The sequence below is a fragment of the Equus caballus genome, chromosome 23 (genome assembly GCF_041296265.1).
Source record: "Equus caballus isolate H_3958 breed thoroughbred chromosome 23, TB-T2T, whole genome shotgun sequence".
Taxonomy (NCBI): Eukaryota; Metazoa; Chordata; class Mammalia; order Perissodactyla; family Equidae; genus Equus; species Equus caballus.
The window spans coordinates 25,952,212-25,971,214 of record NC_091706.1 but is presented as its reverse complement, the minus strand read 5'-3'; the positions used below and the strand labels follow the sequence as shown (position 1 = coordinate 25,971,214).

Here is a 19,003-nt window from a genome sequence, read left to right as displayed (position 1 = left end):
ATCAGTATCATCTGGAGGGCTAGTTACAACATGTATGGGTGGGCCCCACCTCCATAATTTCTGACCCAATAAATCTGAGTTGGGTCTAAAAATCTGCATTTCTAGACAGTTCCCAGGTGATGTTGGTGCTGCTCTTCCAGGGACTACGTTTTGAGAACCATTGGTCTGTGACGTTGCCGCTGCCTTCCTGTCGCCATTTCATTGAAGGAGGCAGAGCGAGTGCCTGGGCAAGGATAAATTTTACATTATCAGGAGAAGTGGTGAATGACTCCAATTTCAAACTGCCTCCTCTGTAACTGATATTCAATTTAATTTTATTAGTCAAATTAAAGATAAATTAGAGAGAAAGGGCACGAAGTGAAAGAAGAAGAAAGGAAGGAAGGAAGAAAGGAAAGGATTTTGTGAGGAGGCCTATATTGTTTATTTATATTAAATTACATTCCAATGATAGTGGGAAACAGTTGAGAATGTTAAATCATGATCCACTACTACCCAGTGATAAGATTTTAGACAAATTGAGGAGAATAAAAAACATCCAGCTTTATGGATAAAGAAAGAGGCTCTGGGAGCTTAATTGTACTTTAGACACAGAAGTGTGCTTTTTAATATCATGTTGAATGAATGAAAAATTTTTCTGCTGGGGCCGGCCCGGTGGTGCAGCGGTTAAGTGCTCATGTTCTGCTTCTCAGTAGCCCAGTGTCTGCCAGTTTGGATCCCGGCTGTGCACATGGCACCACTTGGCACGCCATGCTGTGGTAGGCATCCCACATATAAAGTAGAGGAAGATGGGCACGGATGTTAGCTCAGGGCCAGGCTTCCTCAGCAAAAAAGAGAAGGATTGACAGTAGTTAGCTCAGGGCTAATCTTCCTCAAAAAAAAATAAAATAAAATAAATGCATGAAAAAAAAGAAAGAAAAATTTTTCGGCCAAGAAGTTTTCCAACTTCTAACCTTAATTTTCTCACAAAGGAATAGGAAAAGAAATCTCTGGAGGATTTTTCAAACGTAGTCATATTTTAAGTCTCTGATCCTGTTAATGGGAATGTTGTGAATACATTTTCTTTTCTTTTTTTCTTTTTTGAGATGCAAAACAATGCAACACAAAAATACAATGATATGAAAAACGGTCTCCCTTTTGGGCTCTGGGGACTGAAATTAAAGCTTCTCAAAGGTGATTTCCCATCAAGTAGGGCAAAGGTTCGGCAATGTGGATCTTTCTGAGACAGAGATTTATTTTTATTTTCCCTCAGGTTTCTGAGAATTGGCCTGTCACTGCTCTTTGACTGTCCTCAGAGATGGCGTGACCTGGTGTATGACCCTCATATTAAAAATCTGAGATAATGAGTTTAAAAAAGAAAACTCCACAATTTATGGTCTGTCATTAAAAGACACAGGATTGTAAATAAGATGATTATTTGAAAATAGAAATAGCCCCGAAAAAAACCAAAAAGACATTCTTTCTTAGAGGATGTTATTTGGGTCCTCATTATCTCTAGCCTGTACTACTGTCCAGTATGCGTTACCAGCCTCCTATCTAAATGACCTTCATTGGAGTCACTTTTATTTTATTGCTATTCTGCTTAGAATTCCTCAATAGTTCACCATTGTCTACAGGAAAAAAATTCACTAAATTTTGTTTTCTATGTCTTACAGAGTTGTACGTGACTCATTCTGCTGTCCATTTTCTCTCAAGTTGCCGTAGTATTGAACTCAACTGCCCTTCCCTCAGACATGACATTCTTTCTCATGCCTCCCTACATGTTTCCCTTTGCTTTCTTCCTTCTGGAAAACCCCTTCTATTCCAAACTCTGTCTGGTCCCTCCCCTACTTAGCTGTTGTTGTTATTAGTTTTTAACAAGCCAAATGCTCACCAGGTCTTATACTAAAACTTCCCTCCTTTGTGAGGCTTTGCTTAACTACCCAAGTTGACTTGGGCAGGCCTTGCTGTACATTTTTCTGTGGGAGGCTGAATAATGCCCTCCAAGGATGTCCAGGACCTGATCCTTGGAACCTGTGAATTTTACTTTATACGATGTATGTGCTTAAGTTAAGGATGTTAAAATGAGATTATTCTGGATTATCCAAGGGGCCTTAGTGTAACCACAAATGTCCTTGTAAAAGTGAGGGAGGGAGATTAGAGGAAAAGGCTGTGTAAAGACAGACACAAAGATTGGAATGATATGCTCTAAAGACGGATGAAGGGTCACAAGCCACTAGACATTGGAAAAGGCAAGGAAATAAATTCTCCCCCCAGAGACTCGAAAGAGAGCACAGCCTTGCCAACACTTTGATTTCAGTCCAGTGAAATCCATTTTGGACTTCTGGTCTCCAGAACCACAAGAGTATAAATTTCTGATCCTTTAAGCCACTAAATTTGTGATAACAATAGGAAACTAATACACCTTCTCTAGAATGTACATTCTTCCATTTTAGCAAGTGTTTCATGCTTTTGTAATCATTTGTCTACTTGCCTTCCCTCTAGATGATGGATATCTACTCTATCATATCCAACAGCCTGGCTCATCAAGTCCATTTTACTATCCTGAAATGAAACTCACCTACACCCATAATTTGAAAAATCAACACAGTGCTTTACCTTTCATTTTACTATAAATGAAAGTAATTTGTAAGAAAATATTTACTTCTATTTGTAAGTGTTTGAGCTTGACTATAGATTGAGACAGCTAAGATATACACTAGCTCCTATAATAGAATCATTATGAATGCAACAGCAACATATGCAAACCAATGCAGGTGTGTTACATTGGTGATTTAAATCCGGAAAGAGTCATTACTGTCTGTGACATTTGTTTATGAAACCACATAGAACTTTTGGTAAGTTCCAAAAATAAATAAATAAACAAAAACCAAATGAAAGCATAATCATCCTTTGACTTCCACAGTAGTTGCATTCTTAGAGAATTCACTGTAAATTAAAACTGCTTGAAAATTCTTTGTACTTAGTGGTAATTTCTGAACTCAGATAACTTGAAAAAAAGGTTTTCACTACATGAATTTCTGGTAACAGATTGGGAAGTCATGTGGGATCAGGGACATTTCTTCAGGTATGAAGTATACTGTGACCTGCAGAATGTCCAACATCTTGAGTCTCTGACTGTTAAATGCTAAAAGCACCTTATAATCATATAACAACCAAAAATATCCCCACAAATAACCAGTATCTTACATGGAGAACCACTGCTTTGTACTCTCAGAATTGCTGCTTTATGTATTTTTGAGACTTTTTAGATTTATATACATTTATGATTGATATATCTTCCAGCTATATTAACTCTTTTATCGTTATGAGATGTACCTCTTTATTCCCAATAATATTCTTTGTCTTGAAGTCTATTTTATGCAATATTAATGTATACAGGCCAGGTTTCTTAAACTTTCTGTTTGCATCATATATTTTTTGTTGCATTTGCTTAAACACTTTCTGTGCATACAATTCGATCTTGCTTTTGTATCCATTTTTATAATCTTTTTCTTTTAATTGGAAAATTTAGTCTATTAGCATTTAATAGAATTATTTTTATGTTTGGATTTAGGTCTACTGTTATATTGTTTTTAGTTTGTTAGCTTTGTTTTCTCTTCCTCTGTTTTCTTTTCCTGCCTTCTGAATACTTTATAGAATGCTATTTTGATTTTCATTGACTATTTAGCTCTAACTTTTTGAATACGTTATAAATTCCTCAACTTTTTCTTTAAAGTCACATGGATTTTAAATAAATTGTAAAATGGTCTTTTATAGTTGCCTATGCTTTTGTAATCATCTGTGTGATCATTTATTACGATTTTGGATGATTTTCATTCATTCCTAGAGATCTGAATTTCTAGTATAATTTCTCTTCAGCCTGGAAAACTTCCTTTATTATTTGCTGCATCATTGCCTTGTCAGGACAAATTCCTTTAGCTTTCCTTTATTTGACTGTGATATCTCCAGGCATGAATTCTTGGAATTACTCCAATTTCGGGCTTGCTAAGCTTTTTGAATTTATAAATGTATATCTTTCACCAAATTGGGAAGTTTTCTGTCATTATGTGTTCAAATATCTCATTCTTCCCCCTTTCTTCTCTCGTCGTCTTCTGGGATAAATACCTGTATATACCTTTTAAAACTGTCCCATAGATTCCTGATACTCTTATTTTTTCCAGTCTTTTTCTCTCTCTTCTTCAAACCTTATGCTTTCAATTGATCTATCTTCAAGATTACCAACTCTTTCTTTGCCATCTCTATTTTGGTATTATACTCATTCGGCGAATTTTTTGAGAGCTTATATTTTCAGATTAAAGTTTCCATTTGCTTCTTTTCTTTCACATTTCCTACTTATTGCTGTTTCTACCTTTTCATTCAGCATAAATGTATTTTCTTTGATCTCACCTGATCATAGTTCAAATAACGGCTTTGCAGTCCATGTCTAGTTGTTCCGGCATCTGAATCATCTCAGGGTTAGTGTGCATCAATTGTCTTTTACTTTTAGAATTGGTTAACTTTTCCTGGCTCTTGGTATGTCAAGTAATTTTTGGATTATATACTGGATATTATAAATGTTGTGTTGTGGGTGATCTAAAGTGTCATATTGCTCCAACAAACGTTGATATTTTTGTTTTGCCAGACAATTCATTTGGGTAGATGAAAACTGCAGACCATGACACCTGTGGGGGCCATGGTTCACTTCTGAGTTCAGCTATTTAGGCTCCAGGTCTTAACTGCTTTCAGCCTTCCCTGTGCAATCCTGATGCAGTGGTCAGCCAGTGATTGCCTTCTCTGTCTCTCTCCATTCTGGGGCTCCTCCATCACTCTCTAAGGCTGTGCTAACCCTAGGGCTCCTCTCTGTGGGTTAAAAGCTGATTAGTTTTTGTTTTGCTTTATTTTGTTTTATCATGGTTTTAACCGTCACTTCAACTGTGGCCGACCTCAGGGTAAAGCTGTAACAAAATAAGGAATTCACTCTGTGCTCCAAGTTTCAACTCTCCTCCCCAATATGCCTGCTTTTCAGTCTCCAGATCCCTTCAGGTCCTCCCATGAGATTTTTTTTTTTTCTGGATTTTGACCAGGGTGATTAATTGTTCTTTGTGGGAGGATTGGTTTCTTAAAAGCTCACTCTTCTAAATCAGAGGCATGTTAATTTCCTTTTGAGAAAAAATCTTACAGAGGTATTAAAATAAATCATAGCTAGTTAAACTCCCTATTATTTTACATGAACTGGAAGTTGTCAAGCACAATTCATAGCATGTGTTCTTCTTACATCTAAACAACCGAAGGTATTAGACTGTCTTTTGCTCTGGAAATTCAACAATTTCTGCATCCGTAAAAGTTCAGACCTCTGGATAGCAGTGTGCTTATTTAAAGCTACTACTATGACCTGTTAAAAGAGGGAAGTTTCTGTAAAAATTTTGCAAATGGATGAAAATACAGTGGGCTTTATTTGAACTCACCCTGGGTGTTAATTGCCCCTATTTCTGAAGGCAGCAGGGGAGAGGGAAGCTGGCAAGGAAGAGTGAGAGCAGCCAACATTGCTTCTCTTTTCTCTGTGCTCTAGTGAAAAGGGGATGAAACATCACAAAGAGATGAAAATCTTTTGGTTTGCCCTGAATCAGGCCAGCATGTGTGATGACTCAGGGAAGCCATTGATGGGTACAATGTTAGAAGAAGAAAGTAACAGCAAGGGCAGGTTATGAACATATTGTTCTGCCTGTAAAATAGCCACTTGCCTACTTGCCCTGTACAAAGAATGATTTATCCAGGCAAGAACACCCTGTAGGGAAGTAGATCAAAAGAGAAAACCAACAAGTGAGATGAACTAGAGCGGGGCTTCTCAAACTATAATGTGCAAGCCAATTTCCTGAGGCACCTTGTTCAAATGCAGATGAGGACTCAGCAGTTCTGGGTGGGCCCGAGATTCTGCATTTCTAAGAAGCTCCAGGGTGATGCATATGCTGCTCAAGTAGCAACAAACCAGAGGCTTTCATATGGCAGCATTTTACCTAGAGCTGACCCTGGTGTCAGGTAAGGAGAGTCAAAATGATGATTTCATTTATTTTACTGCCAGGAAAAAGTCCACTGGGGAAAGTGGAAAAATTTTTGCTTGGGTTGGTCAATTTTTTGTGCATATTCAAAATGTGATGTTAATTTATTATCAGGGATAGCACTTATTAAGCTCCCGCTCCCGCTCATTCTGACTGCTGTGCAACAACACGGCTTGTTATGTGTTGTGAGGTGTCAACAGCTGTGTTATTGATGCTAATGCAATTTTCCTCACTAATAATTATTATAGAACTGCTATTCTTTTCTTTTATTTTTGAGAAAGATTAGCCCTGAGCTAACTACTGCCAGTCCTCTCCTTTTTGCTGAGGAAGTCTGGCCCTGAGCTAACATCCGTGCCCATCTTTCTCTGCTTTATACGTGGGACGCCTACCACAGCATGGTGTGCCAAGCGGTGCCATGTCCGCACCTGGGATCCGAACCAGTGAACCCTGGGCTGCTGAGAAGCGGAACGTGCGAACTTAACCCCTGCGCCACCTCGCCGCCTGTAGAGCTGCGATTCTAAGTTTGGGATTATTTTATGCTGGGATTCTTTTGGGGGCATTTCACACTGTATTTTAAATCTTTGTTTTTTTCCCCTATGTATTAGGAAATAAGAGTCTATTTCTATTTATAATTAAACATGGGTTTTAATGTTATATATTACTCTGATGTTTAGTATTTATGATCATAAAACAGAAAGAATTAAATAGTTTATTCTTTGCTCTGCAACTGTATTCTCTTGAACACAAGTTGAGACTGGTAGTAGGGCAAAAGATTGCCATGCTTCTTATGAAAGGCAGTTTGGAGAACAAGACACTAAAATGTTAGAATATTAGAAATCGGGGTATTTTGATAGTTTAGTATGGCAATGGGAAATAATATCAGAAAAATATTTCCAGGGAATTTGATAAATATGATGGACTAATCTCTAAAAAGTGTGTCAAAATAGTCTTGAAAGTTTATCTTTCACCCCAAAGACTCTCCCCTCATTTCACTCAGCCTGCTCTTAACTTTGTCCAACTAGAACTTAATTACTTTGTCTTTACCCCACAAACATATTTTACCCTGAAAAATTAAATGCACATTGAGGGTTTATACTCTCCTTGACAAATATTCTACTGTTTTAAAAGGCATTGATGAGAGGCACAGATGAAGAAGTGCATTTTGATCTAGTAGACAGGAAAGGACCTAGTCTTAAAAAAAAAATTAAAAAGATAGCTAAAGTTAAATCAACCACATTAATGAGAGACATAGTGATTCAGTGATTCAAAAGAAATGGAGAAAACCATATTCTTCTGGAAGCTTTGGGGGAGATTCACAGCAAAGGGGAGTCAGGGAATCTGGTCTTGAAGGATTGGTGGGTTTTTGACTGGCGTATGGGGATGGCCACTCTTGGAGCCAAAAGGACCTCACCATCAGAGGCTCGCGTGATCATAAATTTAGGGACGGGAGAGTACAGTATAGTTAGGGAATAAAAGCTGTAAAGGACTTCCGGGTAAGTGCAACTTTACCCTGGTCGATTCTCAGCCTCAGTTGTTTACTCAAGTGAGGTATACAAATGTTATCATTTTCATGCAGATTTAGGTTAGTGTTTGCATTATCTCTTACTGTGAAATAAACTAACTCTAACGACTTAGGAGAACACCCACAATTATTTTCTTCTCTTGATTCTCTGGGTTGACTGGGTGGATTTTGCACTAGTCTCCTGTGATGTCCCTCGTGTGATAACAGTCAGAAGGTGACTGTGGCTGAAGTCATCGAGAGACTTGACAAGGATGCTGCGATAGCTGGAACTCTCTTTCTCTCCACGTGGCCTCTCCATATGGTTTGTCCACATGGACTGCCCGTCAGGAAATCAGGACTTCTTACCTGGTCATTCAGGGTTCCCAAAAGTGAGCATTCTAAGAAAAAGAAAGTGAAATTTGCCTGTTCGTAAAGCTTGGTTCTGGAATTGGCACCTCTGCCATATTGGTTAATATGTGTCACCGGGCCGGCCAGCCCAGTTTCAATGTGGGAGAGAACTACATAGTATGTGGATATCAGAAGATGTGGCTCATTGGTGACCACCTTTGGAGAGGAGCTACACCAGGAAGCAATATTGAAGGTTTAGTTATGTAATGTCAATGGAAATTTAAATAGAAAAACACCATTTTGCCGTTGCAGACCATTTTATTGTTGAATTAAGATTTGATGATCAGTTTGGCAGTAGAATGTAGGGAAGAGAAAAATCAAGGAGAAAGCTAAGATTTGAGCCTGCATAGTGTAACAATTATGGTATTATTAGTACTGACTATTTATGCAAAACAAGGACTTGAGGTAACTTATTCATAGAAAAATGATGTCAGGAAACACATCTTCAGTATAATTTTATGAATTTGATTGGCTGAATCTGGGTTACCAGTAGAACACTCATGGAATGGAAGGGAGGTGCACAGTGTGCCATTTATAGTGAGGTTGGGACAGGAGATGCAGAAATGAAAGTTATGTCCACAGGGGTCAGAGAGAGAAAAAGTTGCAGTGTGTACAGCTGGAAAACTAGTAGAAGAAAGACATACAAAGGTTGGACTACAAAACCTTTTGAAAAACTCTTTTTATGATGAAAAGAGGGAAAAATGAAGCACAAAGGGAGGGAGGTAATGAGGTAAGATGCAAAACAAATTTGATCAATTCTGTGATGGCCAAAAGGGTGTTGAAGGATGTTCAATGCTGCAGGAGCTGCAAGGATGTGAAGCCTGAGAAACAGTTGTGTAATTAGTAATCGGAAGGACAGAAATGAAGAGAGTGATCCTTCCAGGGACTCTTTCAGCAAACTTTCTCAAACCTCAAGAGATGATGGGAACACACACAGGGCATATTTTGCCTCTTTAGAGGGAAGCAAACTCTAGCGGCAAAGAAGGTGGAGGACCAGCCATTGAGTGAGCAATAAGCAATGTTTGCTGCACTTCAAAATCCTGACATATTTTACTTCTTTTCCTTATCTTCTTTTTCTGGCTAAAATATTTAGTCCACGGTTGAACAGAAGCAGTAATAGCCTGCATCCGTGTCCTTTTGACTGGGTTTAAGAGGAAACTTTCTAACATTTTACATCTGAGTATGAAATTTACTACAAGTTTTTGCAAGATAATCTTTACAGGTTAAGGATAGTAGTTAAGAAAATTCAATTTACTTTTTAGATTATGTATTTTGCTTCTATTGAGGTGATAATGTTATTCTTCCTTTAATTTGTTAATGAGGTAGATTATACCAATAGTTCATAGTGTAATACCATCCTTGAATTCCTTGAAAATTACTTGAATTCCTGACAAAAACTCAAATTGGTTATGATTTATTATTATTGTTTACTATACATTGATGATTTATTAATACTTTGCATACAATTTATTTAAAATTTAAATTAACTTATTACTTAAAATTTTTCTGTGATGGTCCTTTCTCATAGTGTCCTTATCAGATAATAGTATTAACACTTTAATAGTGTCATAAGATGAGTTGAAAACTTGTTCCTCTATTATGTTTTTCTTGAACTGTGCATAAGAATGATCTGTTTTTAGAAAGTTTGCCACAATGTTCATTTATTTAAACCTTTTAGGTCTAGTGTTGCACATTTTCGTGGATCTATTTAGTTTTTCCATGGGTCTATTTAGTTTTTCTATTTCTTTTTAAGTCATTTTTGGCATGATATGTTTTATACAGTTACATCAAACTGTTCATTTCATCTCAAATTTTAATTGTATTGTCATAAATTTTTGTATATTAGACTCTTATAAATTTTAAATCTGAACTGCATCCAGAGATTTATTCATTCTTCATTCTTGGTTGTATGTGTGCGTTTTCCTAATCTTTTCATAAAACCTGTCTTTAATTTTTTAAATCCTCACATCCTGTCTGTGGTAGGGAGAATACTGGTCCTGCCACCAAACAGGTCCATGTCCTCATTCCCAGAACCTGTGAGTATGTTTCGTTACATGACAGTGGGCAATTAAGGTTGTAGGTAGAATTAAGATTTCTAACCAACTGACCTTAAAATAAGGACATTATCCTACTTTATCTGGGTGGGCTCAGTATAATCACAAGGATCCTTAAAAGCGTCAGAGTGATACAGTATGAGAAATACTTGACTGTCCTTTGTTGGCTTTGAAGATGGAAGGAGGCCACAAGCCAAGGAATGTGGGTGGCCTCTAGAAGCTGGACTAGGAAAGGAAATGGATTCTCCCCTAGAGTCTCCACAAGGAATGCAGCTCTGTTGACACCTTGATTTTCCTCATTGAAACACATTTCGAACTTTTGACCTCCAACACTGCATAAATAATAAACTCGCATAGATAATAAATTTGTGTTGTTGTAAGTCACTAAATTTGTGATCATTTCTTACAGCAGCAATACAAATTTGCTATTTTGTTATCTAGAATGGGGCTGCTATGACCTTAAAATGTGAAAGTGGCTTTGGAATTGACAGTGAGCAGAGGTTGGAGGAATTTTGGGTAGCTTGATAAAACAAGTCTAGATTGTCTTACAGAGAATATTAGTAGAAATATGGATGTAAAAGATTTTGCTAGCGAGGGCTCAGAGGAAGTGAAGAACATGGTAGACAAAATGTATATTGTTTTAGAGAACACCTAAATCGTCCTGAGCAGACCATTAGTTGAAATACTGGCTCAGCCGGTAAGGGTTCAGATGGAAATAAAATGAGGAGCATGTTATTGGAAATTGGAGGAAAGTGGATCCTTATTATTTCATGGCAGAAAATTAGCTGAATTGTGTCCTGCAGTTATGTGAAAAGCAAAGCTTGTAAATGATTAACTTGGATATTTAGCTGTGAAGATTTCCACTCAAAGGGTCTTAGTGTCTTGTTGTTGCTTGGTATAGCTTAGTTTCTTCTTGTTGCTTATAGTAAAATGTAAGAGGAATGCATTAGATTGAGGAAGAACTGTTAACCAAAAACACAGGAGAACTGGATGATTTAGGAAGTTCTCAGTCTATCCCAGACTGAAAAAGATGCGTCCATTAGGAAATTTACTCTCAGGAAATCGTGCTTTACAGAGAAAGCCAAAAGTGTGGCTGCACAACATTTTGCTAGTGTCTTAGAAATATCAAAAGGTGAGAGTAATTCAGTCACATGAAGGGCTATTTTATCATTATGTCATGACTTTATTTATCCATAACAGTGCTTATTTCCTTAGAGTCAAATTTTTCTGGTAATGTCCTTTTGGTAGGTTTTGTTTGGTACGTTTTTTACTATCCCTTTACATTAAAGCACCCCACATTTAATTTTTGTTTCAGGTGTCATTTTTGAAATATATACCTACATAAATTATATATATTTTAAAACAGTCTGAGAATCTTTGTATCTGATGATGTTAATTCATTTATATTTATTGTTATTGCTAATATATTTGCTTCTATTTCTACCATCTTATATTGCTCTTTTATTTGACATGTTTTTCTTTGCTTCTTTGGTTTATCTTTCCTGCATTTCATAGGATTGATAGAGTTTTCTTTTTTCCAGTCTTATCTTCTTTCTACTAGTTTGGAAATTATACGTTTATTTCCATTATTTTAGTATTTACCCTTAAATTTGTACATCTTCAGTAACAGAATATCCAAACCACTTTTCTGCATTCATAAAAGATTTTAGCAACATGCTCATTGTCATTCCATGAAACCTCACTCTTTTGTTAATTCTTGGTTATTTGAATAATCCCAGGAATGCTCCTCTTAATACCTTGACTTTAAGTTCCTTGATCCTTCTCCTCTAATATCTTAATCTTTTATCCAATCTCAAAAAGTCATTATATTATCCTACCCTGGACTTTTTTATTATCAATAAATGCACTTCTATAATTTCAATTTGTAAGCACCCCACTCTCAAACCATTGCCTCTCTCTCATTCCTCCTCTTATGCCCTGAATATAACATTTTTAAAAATCCTACTTGGACCTATAATTCATTGATTTTCACTATTCTGTACCTCTCTTTGATTTTTCTAGAACTGAACTAAATTACAAACTTGACATCTTGAATGTCAGCTTGATATTTTTAATGGCATGCCATCTTCCTCCAAAAGATAAGACGATATAAGGTGAGAAGAAAACAAAAGAAGTCCTAACACCAACTACAACCTCCTACATGTTTCTTCTTCAAAGGGAGAGCTGATAGAAGATAGTTGGAATAAGATCTTTAATGTAGTGTTGTATTTGTCCATAATGAGGGATTTAAAGAAACTGAAAGAAAAATATGAGTTTTCTGAATTTTAAATCCCATTTCGCTGATAATTCTGTTTTCTTTCGTCATTTGGGTTTGAACTCAGCATGAAACTTTTAATAAGAGGATCATGTTAGAAGAAATGGATGCAAAAATCCTGCCATCTTACCAATTGTCACACATGTTAGATTAAATAAATTTATCCATTCATACATGCACTGAACATACTTATTAAGCATCTATTTTCTTTCAAGTACTGGGATAGAGGCTGGAGATTCAAAGGTGTGTAAAATGCAGACAAAAACAATTGCCAAATATATTTATTAGACTAAGAATAGTTTATAAAGAAATGGATAGTTTATTTTCCCTGACATATTATTTGTTCAAAACAGAAGACCCTGATTATGCCCCTAGAGGACCCCTTCTAAACACATTTATGAATAAGAGGATTGACAATAAATTCTACATTAAGTTATTTAATTAAAATATACTTAGAAGAGTTTTAGAGAAGACAAAGCAGAAGAAACTGGGGAATAAATTCAAAGGTTGTGTCTACGGTAGCACAGCTTCCACTAAAACCCCAAAATGGTTTTTAAAAACAAACATTTATATCCTGCTCACGTTATCTTCATCTCTGTATCATCTGTGGTTCTATCCCATTGTACCTCACTTTTCTGGGTTCTAAGTTGAGGGAGCATCTCTTATCTGAGGCAAATCATTCTTGTGGGAGAGAGGAAACAGCAGTGGTGAACAAGCCAATGGCTGTTAAAGCATCTACTCATGCTTAGCTTATGTTCTACTCACATTCCATTGCCAAAGCAAATCAGATGGCTAAGCTAACGCCAGTGTGTGAGGGGAAATATGTCTCTAAGAGAGAAGGAGAAAAATAATTGGGAACAATAAACTTACATATAATTAAATAAGATGTAAATGATTCTTGTAGAAGACAGAGTAGAAAGATTGAGGAAAAGACAGAGAATATACATGCAAAGTAAATTTGGCAGGGTTTTGGAGATTCTAATTAGTGTTGACCTTACGTGGCTAAAGAAGAAGACTGGTATATTGATCAGGGTTAAATTGCGGACAACAGAATTCACTCTAGTTAATCAGAAGGGAGTTTTTAAATCAAGAAATGGAAACCTACAAAATGATAAAAAAAAAAAAAAAAGCTGTGAACAGGTTCTAGGCTAAATTTACAGAACATTTTCTAGGTTCAGAGCTGATCTACTTTTGCTGCAATTGTTAAATTTACCTCTGCTTTTACAGAAAGCTGACAACCCAGGAAGCTGCTGTCACCACTGCTGACTGCAAAATACACTACCTCTGCCGTGGCCGGGAATATAAACTGAAATTGGGAAGCTGCTAGGACAGCCCTAGAGCCTTATCACACCTGCCATGTTCTGTGCCAGCAAAATAGATGTGCTGCTTCCTGTCTCCTCACCTGACTTTTTTAGAAATCAAAGTTTACACAAGGGCATTAATTGATAGAACATAACTCACATCGAGAAACCTAGCAACAAGAGAATCTAAGAAGATATTCTTTCTTGTAATACAAATATTTTATTTAATCTTTATAATAATTATGCTATTCGATCACAGTGCTCTTTTGACTTACACTAATCACACAAATAAAGAAAAACAGAACAATTAGAAATTTGATAAAATCACACTTGTTTTATATTGTGTTTTTTCAGAAGTGTGGTATATTAGGTGGAAAATTTATAGTCCTAAGAATTGAAGGACAATCTTTTTCTAAGGCTGAAAAAGCAAAACGAAGTTAGCCATGATTTACATTTAATGAGCTCTTACTTAAAGAGGCATTGAATTGATTAAAATTTGACATGAAGTTAAAGATACTTTTATTTACTTACTTGCTTTTGAAAAAATTTAGCACTTTTTCTCCAAATTTTGTTTAAAAAAAAAAGAAAACTATAAGGAGGTTGAAAGAATAGTACTTGAATGCCTGATTATTATTTACGTATTTCACCACCTTGCCGTATTTGCTTTCTCTCTCTCATAAATGCATCCTTTACTCTCGTAGGGCCTCCACACGTGACTTCATTTTTGCAGAACCGCTTGAAAGTAAGGTGCACACATCCTGACACTTTACCCCTAAGTAATTCACCATGAATATCCTAAGAACAAAGACATTTTCCTCCATAACCACAATACCATTAACACATCCAAGAATGTTAACATTGACTCAATGGGAAATGTAACTTTTAGCTTCTTCTGCATTAAAAAAGAGGTTGGAATGGGTGTTTACTGAACCCTGGCACATTATCTTTCATTTTTAAGTTCAAGAAATGCCTTTCCTCATATAGGGGTTGACTTTGATGTCTAGTGCTGTCACTATCCTGTCAGTCCCCGAAGGTGAATTTTCTACTCAATTCCATTCAAAATCATTTCCCTTCTGGAAAGAAATTATCATAAATGTAGCAATTTATTCCTGTTATGCCTTGAGAATAAACTCAGGGTAAGTTGAACTTGCAATGCCAGAGTCAGGCTCTGACAGAACATATCTGTTTGGTGTCAGCAGCTGTGGCTTTGGTCATGTAATTCATTTCCAAAATGATGAACAGGATGAAGTGGAGTGTTTTTCTTTACCTGTTTGGTTTTAATGATGCCCACAAGCAATAAGGATGGAAGGAAACATCAGTTATTGCCTCTGTTACTGCTATACCTGATTCTGAAGCACTTAAATATAAAATAAACAAAATTCAGAAGCAAAAGCAGAAAACAAATAGATTTTCCGTTATATATTCTATAGGGTAAGCACAATTCAATTCCACTCCCTTTGTGGCTCTGAAATGCTAAGTCACTGCCTAGAACTGAGACTAAACACAGCCTCTTTTATGTTAGTCATCTCTAGAGAGAGGGCCTTTAGAAATATATACAATTATTTGTTAACTGACTTTAAGAGCAGTCAAAAATGGAGAGAGGGAAAGGAGGAGACTTTTGAAACAGAAAGAAGCAGCTTCCTAGGTTTATTTCCTCCTAACGACCGTGGCTTTCTTTCGAAGATGTTGTTAGTGTAAATCAAGCTTGCACATTTCTATTTTAAAAATGACACAAACTTTCCATATCCCCAAGTCTGAGCTTTTCTGGAAAAGTTTCAAGTCCACCATTTTTAGCTGTTCCTTTAGCTGCTCCAACACCTGCAGCTTCCGGTACAATGATGAAGCAGCTTTCATTTTTATTGTTTTCTTGTAAGAGTTTAAAATGAATCCAGACTAGGCATTTTGCTGTTTTCATTTCCTTCCTAGAATGTTGAAAATTCTGAGAGAGAAATTTCAGAATTGTTTAAAATTGAAGATAAGAAAAGCAGCTCTTGAAGAAACCAATCTCCACTTAGTGCTGAGGTATCATTTATGGTCTCCTCGATCACTTTGGAAAATATCTACAGATTACTTGACAGTATTTTTTGATGCATATGTATGAAGGAGCTAATGGATGTTAATTTAGTATTTATCAAACACTAAGATACAATCAAACCTTTGGGAAAGACTCAATTAAATTTGAACATGTAAGTCTAACAAAGAGGGCATACATTTGCTCAAGGGCTTAAGGGCAGTAACCATAACAGGAAATGAATATCTATCTTTTTATGTTTTACCTAGTTGGGAGATACCATGATGCCTAAAAGATAGTCTCAAGAAATAAAGGTACATTGTCGTAGACCTTAGAAAGAAAAATGAACCATTTTTAAAAAAATATTTTAAGAATATATTTATTAAGGACCTGCTATGTTCAAAGCACTGTGTAAAGCATATCTCTATTAAGTAACAAAAGGAAAGTTCAGATATTAGGTCTCTTTGGAAAACAAGTACCAATAATCCAACTGAAATCAAAGAAAGCATCTTCTAATAGCCTTGCGCCAAACCCCGTTCCACTCCCACATCCCACCTTCCTTAAGTCAACGGGTATGAGTTCATCAAGGGCAAAACATTGATGCATTGAGAGAGAGAAGTGCTGTTGCCATTCTTATGATTTGAAGTAAAAGAAGTCTTTTATTTTTTCATCCTCTCTTTGCTCTTACCTATATGCCCTGCCCTTAGTTAACGTCTGACGTCTTTGGCTAGTAATATAGTAGATACGATGCTTGAATCATGGACCAATGGGTACAACCTATCTTTCCAGTCATATCTTCTGTGATATTCCAATATGGACCATGCTCCCCTACCCTTTTGAATTTTTCCTCATTCTTGAAGATTCATATTTCCTTGGTTTATGTTCCCCAAAACAGTCTTGGGTCAAGGATTCAAGTTTGTTTGGGAGGTGCAGGAAATATCACCAGGAGAATGGAAAAGTGAAACAGAGAAAAGAAGGCAGCCAATAAAGGATTATGAATAAAGAGTTAGAGAGTCTCTTCTATCGCAGGCAACTAGAGCTTAATTCCACTGCGAAAACTCTGAGAGGTAGTGTGGAATCATCAAAGGCAAAGGAGCTGGACATTTCCACACCAACTCCAGGAGGTATTAACTCCCCAGCTCTTGGGACAGTCATATTTGTGGGAAGAGTGGCCTTCTGCCACTTCAGAGAAAGAACTCAAGCAAAGGGATAAAGATACTGGTGGTTGGAAGTTGACCACTGAAGTAGGATGCCCAAGAGATATGAGCAGGGCCCCTCTGCCACTTTTGACCTTGCTTATTCTTTTCCTTAACTCTTTGCTCCCAGTCTCCTCCTACCTTCTACTTAACCAATTTCTTCTCAAACTGTCTCATGTGTCATCTCTTTGGTGCCATCTCTGACCATCAAGTAAAGGTTCCTCCTTCCTTTATTATCCTCCATTACATCGACAATGGTCTTGTCCTGTACCATTATTTTACTAAGAATATTTGGGTCCACGTCTCACTTTGACTATTGAAAAACGTGATTACTATTTTTTGTAAAATGGGGACCCTGTAAATTTACATGTCTTTCAGCATCTAGCAAAGTGTCTTGCACACAAGTGATACCTCAAAAATTTCGCTGAGTGAATTGACTGAATTAAATGTGCCCTGAAAACTATCACAGAGGAATAAAATGCCACTATTTTAGCATGATCTAGCAAAATGCAGATAAGTACATTTACTATTAAAAAATACATTTTACTCATAGTACCAAGTGAAGCAAGGATTTACAAAGAAAAATTCAAAGCACAAAATGATTTGAAATATATTCTTTTCAACTTGATTGTGATAACTTTTCTTGAGCATTTTCTCTCAGCTTTCTGTTATCCGGTTTCAAGCCTTCAAAGTCCCACTTATTAAATACACTTTTAGTATTATTTACAAAGGTATTATAAATCCTGTAGAGTTGAAATCCCCACACTTGAGTCTTTCATTATTCTCCTAGCAGGTAGTATCTCTTCCTCTTTGTCATTCTGAAAGTCTCTCTTTTACTAACAGCCAAAGATATCTTTCTCTTGCTCTGTATGCCTTTTTAGTGAGCAGGTCTGATGTCATTTTGTCTGTTATTTTCCATTTGCCTTCCTGCATCACTGCCCCAGGCTCTCTCTTGTTTATGGCTTTATTTCAAATTTGAAGTGCAATCTGCATAAATTTACTTTATTAAAAATTATTTAAAATCATACCATATCTGTAAATAGATTTTTTACAATAGAAACGGGGAAAAGATCTTGATAATCAGGCATGTTTGGACTGATGGAAAGAGAAACTCAAAAAAAGGACAGAGAAGTTGAAATTGTAGGAATTTATTGGTTGACTTTCATCCAATGGTTAGCATTTTTCTTTTAGAACTATTTGAAAGAGACATTTTAATCTAGGATTTCGTAAAACTATAATCTATGAGTTAGAAAGCATTCTAATTGTCTACGTCTGGTGGTATCTTTAGTAAGTTGTCCAGCATTTTTAGATTATATTTCATGAGTGCACAGAGAGAAATACATCTAGGGGTTATTGATTTACAATTAAATGAATAGATTATGAAGAACATGTGACAGACATTGCTTGTATACGGGTGGACCCATGTATAATAACTAATACTATTCCATGACTTCATAGATGAATGCTACTGACACCAGGTACAAATATTTGGTTAAACTTACTTTACTGCTATAGATAAAGCTTACAAGAAGAATAGCAGTGGTTTTAGTCATTAGTTTGGAATAAATTAATATGTGCTCATTTTCTTCTTCAGTTAAAACTCAAAATATGATGTTTGTAATATTCTTTCCTAAGTGTATGGGTATCACCACCTTTAATCTACAAAAAGGATAAGACAGGACATGGCCCAGTAAGAAGGTAAAATCAACTGTTATAATTAAAATAACTTTTAATCTCTGCCTTGATATTTTACGCAGTTTTCTGTTTATTGTATGTATTTCCACACCCAGAATTATAGAAATGAGATAATATATAATATTGGTCTATACAGATTTGAGTCATTTAAGTGTATGAAATGACAATCTTCTTGTAAAAAAAAAAAAACGTTTTCTAAAGAATTCTGGGCTTGCTTCAAATGACCACATTTAGTTCCACTTCCATCACTCATCGGCTGTGTGATGCTGGGTAAATCATAAACATTCCGAGTGCTCCATTTCTCATTTTGAAAAAGAGTCATGATTAAATGAGATACTGTGTTTGAAAATAATTTATAGCACCTTATACTCTACTTTAAAATTCTCTATACCATTTACATTTTAGATACGAAAATTAAAAATCACTTCTAGCGGAAAAAATGTTACCTTCCTCTGTTTTGACATCTAATGTTTCTTCACCGTTTTTTGCTGTTTTTATTACAAAAAAAAAACCTCTTCCTCTGTCCC

At 36.1% G+C, this 19,003-nt stretch overlaps 1 long non-coding RNA gene across 1 annotated transcript in view; it reads left to right on the top strand.

Moving 5' to 3' along the window:
- Window positions 1–5,867: 5,867 nt before the first annotated feature.
- Window positions 5,868–19,003, top strand: part of LOC138920303 (uncharacterized) — a 73,172-nt gene continuing 60,036 nt past the window's right edge. Inside the window, exon 1 of the long non-coding RNA XR_011431211.1 lies at window positions 5,868–6,015. This is a non-coding gene — a long non-coding RNA (uncharacterized lncRNA). The remainder of the gene's footprint in view (window positions 6,016–19,003) is intronic.